Genomic DNA, 8173 nt, shown 5'->3' with positions numbered 1-8173 from the left:
AAGGAGGGGTCAGTACAATATATGTACTGAGTATGTAAAGCATAACACATCATAACTGAGACCATAATTGAAATAGGGATGCAGGGGACAAGTATAATAATTAACAAATTACTGTACCTATACCTTAGGACACGTAATCATATACAGTGCCTGACCCTGTAGTGAAATCTGTGTCATAATCATTTTATCATATTCACATGTCATCTATTATCATGCATTTTACTTTATCATATCATCATATACGGTATCATATCATCGTATATGGTATAATCTTATCGTGTATGTTATCATATTACATCCGGTTCATTACGGGGCTCAGGGTCACAAATGTATCACTCTAATCTCATATGCATGCTTACATAAATATACATACCGTACCCGGCCCTCTAGTGAGGGACTCAGTGAATGGAATGGTGTACATCTATAGCGTACCATCATAATATACATACCGTACCCGACCCTCTAGGGAGGGACTCAGTGTTCCTTCTTTATTTCTCCACACATACTACAATATTACAGTAAGCCTAAGACTCGTTGAATAACTGTATCGTCATAACATATATCACACCTTACGTATGGAATCATCTTCTCGTGCGTGGAACTGCACACCTCTGGCCTAGGATGCGGTGAAAGAAGTTGTAAAGCTGCGCCCGACATAATATCTGACCCATCGTGGGATGTGAAGAAAGAAGGGTTACAACATGCACGAGTAGAGTAGTGAGAAACTATATGCAACTAAGTCACCCTCTGAGACTCAATAAAACAGTCAAGTGAACCATCACCTGAAGACCAGAAAGATAATTATCGAAGTGACCTTTAGATGTCATTAGGGATTACATCAATTGGGGCCTTAGGAATCACATACATGTAACAAGACAATACCACATAGATCATGCAAACAAAGACCCAACTTATGCAATCAGAAGCCATTATCACTGTAGAACCTTTAGGAAGAGGAGATGGCATCTCCACATACCATTCACTATATAGAAGGCTCGAGAATAGCAATTTGACTACTTTCAGACTCTTAATGTTCAGAAGTGACTACAAGTCATGAGTTATACTCAGAGCTCATAATTGGAATTACCTCTAAACCCATATCATATATCATTTCACTTAAAATTAAGCCATTCCAAAGGAAAGAAGAGATAGGCTTTATATGTACTACTTTTCATCACATAGAAGACTTAAAGGCAACAACTCAGCTATTGCAGGAGTTCTAACATCAAGAAGTGGACAAGACTTATGAACCATACTTGGAGTTTTATGAGTGGAATTATCCCCACATTTCATATACAAATCATTCATAACTTATACCTAAGACATGCTAAAGGAAAAGAAGGATAGTTCTACATACCTGTTATGGGTTAGTCGCTTCTAGACTTGCTTCGGTACTCCTTTAACCTATTTAATACGAAAGTAATAATAAGGTTAGTGAATTTCGAATTTCCCATTACAAAATCCACCACTAAGAACCCATAGGAATCAATTCCTTACTTGCCTTCCTCGACTAGTCTCGACTAGTCTTTTAGTTAGTTACAGAGTTAATGAAAATTGGGTAGCACCTCCACTATAACGTGCCCTATCCTAATTTCCAATTAGATACCTAGTTACTAAAGAAAACCAAACACAACAACCTACATCTCATATACAAATAAAATATGGCAACATTACACCACATAAGCTCCACACAACTTGCTTAACATTATGATACCAAAATAGGGTTTTTAGTCCCTATTTTGTACAACCTTTGACCGTACAAAGTGGGGCATAGTGTGGATGAAACCAGCAGCTACCACACATATTTTAAAATTCCTTTATTCCCTGAAACACACCACCACACACCTGTATAGCCCCCACATGCACAACACCTCATTTCGACTACAATTTAACTATAGTGATTCCAATTTAGTTCATTTCAAACATTGAGCATTTCTACGACATTATTACACTTACAGAAGCATAAGAGGTGTTTAATAAACCATATAACAACACCATAAACTTCAAATTGAAAGGAAAGACCTTACCTTTTCCGAAATTGGCCAAAACTCTCCAAAATCCACCTCGGAAAACCTCTTGATGTGCTGAAACGGAGTGGACTGTTTGTTGTCCATTTGGTGCTGCTCCAAACCTTAAATTTACATTATTAATACCCTCATAACATGTCCAAAACCTTAAAAAAATGTGGGAGAAGATAATTAAGTCATAGCTTATCAAACGGCTTCCCAAACTTGCTGAAAATTAACTTTGGAACCTCCTTGATGCGGCTGAAATGTTGTGGCTGCTTGTTACTCATTTTTTCTGCCCCAATAAGTTGCGTTATTAAACACATCCAATTGATAGAATAATACCTTAGATAAATAATTTACGGAGCAAAATCAGGATGTACCTTTTTTTTCCTAAGCCGTCACCCTTTTCCTTTAACTTTTAGGGTTTCTTTTCCTTTGCTTTTGCTGTATATTTTTGGATAGGAACTGAAGTATAAGTCCCTATATATAACTGATCTTAGGAGGTGACACATGTCATCCCCATAGGGTGACATGTGTCCAGCCCCTATTGGGCCACAGATCCATGCCATCAAGGAAGGGCGGCCACGTGTCCTTAGTGGGGCCCACCCCTAAGTAGGTGGGTCACCTACTTGACCCTAAGTAGGTGGGTCACCTACTTGATTGAGGTGCTTCCATGTGTCGCTCCTCCATTGGATGCCATGTGTCATCTTCTCCTCTTCCTCTTAGGTTCATAATCTCGTCTTAGTTTAAGAGCTCATATAATCCTTGCTATGAAAGCTTGGTGTGTACTCAACTAGTTTAAGTATTAAGACTTTTTAATTAGTAGCTTATGTAGGTAAATTGAGTCCTACGACTCAATACTTGGCCTCCAACTCATTTCGACTTCTCTTGACCCTATTTCCAACCTTCCCTACTATGGGGTATCCCTTTCTCCCTTTCTTAGATTTGTTTGATAGTGTCGTGGCTTATGCAGCTCACATGATAACTTCTAAGAACTTAAGGGAAATTCCGAGATCAAAAGTGTAGGGTGTAACATCCTTCCCCCCTTTAGAACATTCGTCCTCGAATGTTAATTAATCTTATGAGGTCTTACCAGGACTCTAGGAATTCTCTATACTAGTTGTCATCCATAGGCCTCTTACTTGCTGACACCATTGATTTAGGAGTTTAGATTACCTGTAGACGTAGGGAACCCATATGGATATTTCTTTTCCATCTTTATCTCATTACCTACTTTGATGGGAGCCACGTCCTTAGTTTGCAACCTTCTAATTGCCGACCCATGATGGCGATAGGTTGCTCCTCATAGGATAACTCCCTATTACGTGGACCTCCTCCATGGAAAATATTTTGGGAGGGTTGTTTATATACTTGTGGAGCATTGACCCATGAAAAATTGGATGTATTACTTCCAAATCCCCCGGTAGGTCCAACTCATAGGTAGTTCTGCTTATCTTACAACTGATTTGATAAGGTCCAATGTATCTTGGGCTATGTTTCCCTTTATGGCCGCATCTCATTACTCCTTTCATTAGTGAGGCTTTTAAGAACTCCCACTCACGTACTTCAAACTCTATGGGTCGACGTCAATTATTTGCGTATGACTTTTGTCGACTCTAGACTGTTAATAGTTTTTCCTGAATAAGCTTTACTTTATCGATAATTTAGTGGATCACATCTGGGCCTATCCATTTCCAAGTTAGAATTTCTATCTCCTATAATTGGTCATTCAACTTTTGATATCCGATCTTGTTCAAGCTATTTCACAATTTCTCTTATGCCAATTTGTAATACTCTAGGTATATTCCACTGTGCCTTTACTCAGATTTTCTTTCTAATTCTCTTACCCCACATCATATCGCAATCCTTACACGAGCATGTGTAGGTGCTTAGTCAGTTTCAAAGATGCCGTAGTATCACTATACTAGTGTCTTACCTTCTTTAGTCGAGGTCAGGGCTCCACTATGGCTTTTGTCCTTAATACCGATTATATCTTAATAGTTGTGCCTCGAACCATCTTACACTTTTTTTAATAGATTCTAATTATGGCACTCACAATGCTATTATCGACTTCTTTTTATCGAGTAATCACTTGATCTTACTCTTAGTATGCCAATGTTTGAAAGCCGCACAACTATTCTGTGCAATTTGCACGAAGTGCATTCCATTTTAGTCATAGTCTTTCCTGCTCTTGGCTGACTCTGTTCTACATGTGTTATTGTACTAGAACGCACTTACAGTGTCCTTTGTCATACTTGTTTTGCTTCCTTCACTTACTTTTAAGTCCTCTCATATTCCAATATAAGAGAGATTTCTTATCCTTTCTCTTTTTTACTTGTATATCACAATGTCAGTAGTAGTAACTCTGTTACCAACAGCCTAACCTCTAGTCAAGTGTAGCCTGACTATCCCTTATAATATCTTTAAGTTCTCATTATGATTCTTTTGTCGTATTCATCCCTTTTGTATGCACTCATCCTTTGATGTCATACTATTCAAGGTCCTTACTAATAATTCTCAACACTGTCTCCAGTATCATGGCTTCTATCCGTTCATTGTTGGATTTTAAATCTTGTTAACTCATGCCACTATGGGATCTCACCTGAAACCACTTCCCCCCTTTAGGGTGTACCCATGTCACTATCTATTTGTGTTCTACCTTACGCCCCTATTTCAAATTTTTCAGACGCGTAAGATTTTTTCACAACACATTTAGTATACTGCACCATATCTATGCCTTCCTTTATATCATCCATACCTTTGGTTGACCATGTATAACATCTCAACATAATCGTGAGGTGTTGTTCTAGTCTAATTGTTGGTATTTGAGTCATGTATCAATTTATTAAAAGCCACCTTCTATTTGTCCCTACCAGTGACTAGCTAGCGGTCATAATCATTTTGAATTCTCCATTCGAAAGTACTTTTACTCCAGTGACCCATGCTCCTAGCTCTACTATGACACTATCTTCACCCCAATGGGTACCACTTGTTCCTCTTAATAGAATCGGAAGGCATCAGCGATTTTGTAGGACCACCTCCCTCATCCTTGAGGGGTCTTTATATTTTCTACGGTGGAACCACATATCCACAATACTTCCTTACGCCAATAATGCCATACAAGTCTAACGTATATATATATATCAATATTATCTCATATTACAGCCACAATGCTTTACAAGCCCAATATATACATATGTTCACAGCATCTCATATCCCACAACACAGGGCTTCCCAAGAGGTCACCCATCCTGGTGCTATTCTTGCCCAAGCACGCTTAACTTCAGAGTTCAGATGGGATTCGGTGCATTAGTGCTTATATGATTGCATCATGCCCCATAGGGCGCATAGCTACCAACAAAGATGATGACCCAACAGCTGATCCGGTAGGGCAAGCTGCACCACCCAAGTTGCCCTTATATTCTTATTACACAGACTGCATCCCATCTTTAGCCACTTTCTCACTAGGCTTTACTTATTTTCATAATGATCCTCGTTATATTCACATCATATCCTATTCATATTCTACCCCATCGTATAACATTTCTCAACCTTTTCATGATTCTTACTATGGGTTACTTACTCTTCTTAGTTAGTCTTATACTTAATGCCTCAACAGCTGTCTTATTAATACTTTATATTCGTCACAATTCTATTTCCCTTGTACCCTTGTCTTAATCATATTTTTACTTTTCTTAATTATAGCTCGTCACAGTTTATCCCTGTGTATCAATTCCGTCGGTGCCTTAATATATTGTTCTATTCAGATCTATAAGTCTTTCCTAATTCATTTTCTTAGGGTCACAAGTTTTTTCCAAATTCATTTTACCATACCAGTATTGACCTTCTAGTTTCTATTGCCGTTAATTCAACAATTAACTTATTTCTCAAGGTCAGCCACACTCGTAGTTTAATCAAATCTCATTATTGTTGTGGGCACAACCTTTCAAGATATACTACAACCCTATATCTCATTCTCTTCTTATTTCTAGGAAAATTTGGATAGAGTTTCCTCTGTATTTCTTACTACCTCAACATCTGCACACAGAAAATGCCAACATTCCCTCACAGGGCACGCATGTATATATTCAGATCATATCATATAGCAGCCACACGGGGCATCCACAATTAATAATATGGAAATGGACTTACCTCGTATGTCCACTCGAACTACACCTGTTACACTTTCCTGTATACTTTTGCTTTCACTTTTTAACTTTATATGTCGATCGTATTTCAACACCTTACATAACATATGTCTTTCATACCTTTTCTTACCTGCGTACTTTACAACTTTCGATATCATTAGTTACTTGCTTCTATCGATGTGGTCCTCTTGCTAAAATCACAAGTTAGTATGAGGAATTTCATTCCCTATGACTCGGCTCTATCGCACGATCTTAGATATGAAAGAAAAGTAACATCCTAAATGTCTTGTAGCCTCCTATTCATAGATGTGGTACACAACACACCGATAAAAAAGACTCTACTAGATATGGTCTGTAGACACTCCAAGAACGAACTGTTTTGATACCATTTCTATCACAACCCAACCCCGTAGGCCGCAACTGGAGTCCGACTAGGACCCCCTTGTGTGTATCTATCAGCTACACTTAAGTTGAACTATGTGTGATGTGATACTATACATAAACTCCAATGGGTCAAAAACGTTTTTCATAAACCTATACCCTCATTCACCTGTATCATAACAAGAAAGGGCACGCGAGCTGATAAGGATGCCATACTACAAAAACATTTGCAATACATCGTATGAGCACAACTGAAACAAATTTACAAATAACCCACATACACATGTCTACAGACCTCTAAGAGTAATAACTGCATCATATGGTAGGACAAGGCCCCCTTTGTACCCCTGAATAAATAAATATGTACATCAAATGACCAGTATCAAAAATTAGGCTCCAGAATAGTGGAGCACTTCCAACATAGCTGAGAGGAAATCCTAAGCTGATGGATCTCTAAAATGAACATCTGTACCTGCGGGCATGAAACGCAGCCCCCCTGAGAAAAGAGGGGTCAGTATGATATATGTACTGAGTATGTAAAGCATAACACATCATAAATGAGACCATAACTAAAATAGAGATGCAGGGGACAAGTATAATAATTAACAAATTACTATACCTGCACCTTAGGACACGTAATCGTATACATCATCATATACTGTACCCGGTCCTCTAGTGAACTCGGTGTCATAATCATTTCATCATATTCACATGTCATCATATCATCATGTATTTTACTTCATCATATCATTATATACGGTATCATATCATCGTATATGGTATAATTTTATCATGTATGTCATCGTATTACATCCGGTTCATTACGAGGCTCGGGGTCACAAATGTATCACTCTAATCTCATATGCATGCTTACATAAAGTATCCGGCCCTTTAGTAAGGGACTCGGTAAATGGATTGGTGTACGTCTATAGCATACCATTATAATATACATACCGTACCTAGCCCTTTAGGGAGGGACTGGGTGTTCTTTCCTTATTTCACCATACATACTATCATATTACAGCCGGCCCGGTACTCGGTGAATAACCGTATCATCATAACATATATCACACCTCACGTACAAAATCATCTCCTCGTGCGTAGAACTGTACACCTCCAACTCGGGATGCGGTGAAAGAAGTAGTAAAGCTGTGCCCGACAAAATATCCGGCCCATCATGGGACACGAAGAAAGAAGGGTTACAACATGCATGATTATAGTAGTGAGAAACTATATGAAACTAAGTCACCCTCTGAGACTCAATGAAATAGTCAAGTGAATCATCACCTGAAGACTAGGAAGGTAATTATCTGAAGTTCCCTTTAGATGTCATTAGGGATTACATCAATTGGGGCCTCAGGAATCACAGACATGCATCAAGACAATACCAAATAGCTCATGCAAACAAAGACCTAACTTATGCAATCAGAAGCCATTATCACCGTAGAGCCTTTAGGAAGAGGAGTTGGCATCTCCACTTACCATTCACTATATAAAAGGCTCGAGAATAGTAGTTTGACTACTTTTAGACTCTTAATGTTCAGAAGTGACTACAAGTCATGAGTTATACTCAGAGCTCATAATTAGAATTACCTCTAAACCCATATTATATATCATTTCACTTAAAATTAAGCC

The 8173-nt window shown here is 38.4% G+C and overlaps 1 pseudogene; it reads right to left on the bottom strand.

The window, feature by feature from the left end:
- Positions 1-5223: 5223 nt before the first annotated feature.
- LOC129883908 (5S ribosomal RNA) lies at positions 5224-5341 on the bottom strand (annotated as a pseudogene).
- Positions 5342-8173: the final 2832 nt, after the last annotated feature.

The sequence above is a fragment of the Solanum dulcamara genome, chromosome 3 (genome assembly GCF_947179165.1).
Source record: "Solanum dulcamara chromosome 3, daSolDulc1.2, whole genome shotgun sequence".
NCBI lineage: Eukaryota > Viridiplantae > Streptophyta > Magnoliopsida > Solanales > Solanaceae > Solanum > Solanum dulcamara.
Note: the sequence above shows the minus strand (reverse complement) of the source record. Positions and strands in the feature narration are given on the sequence as shown.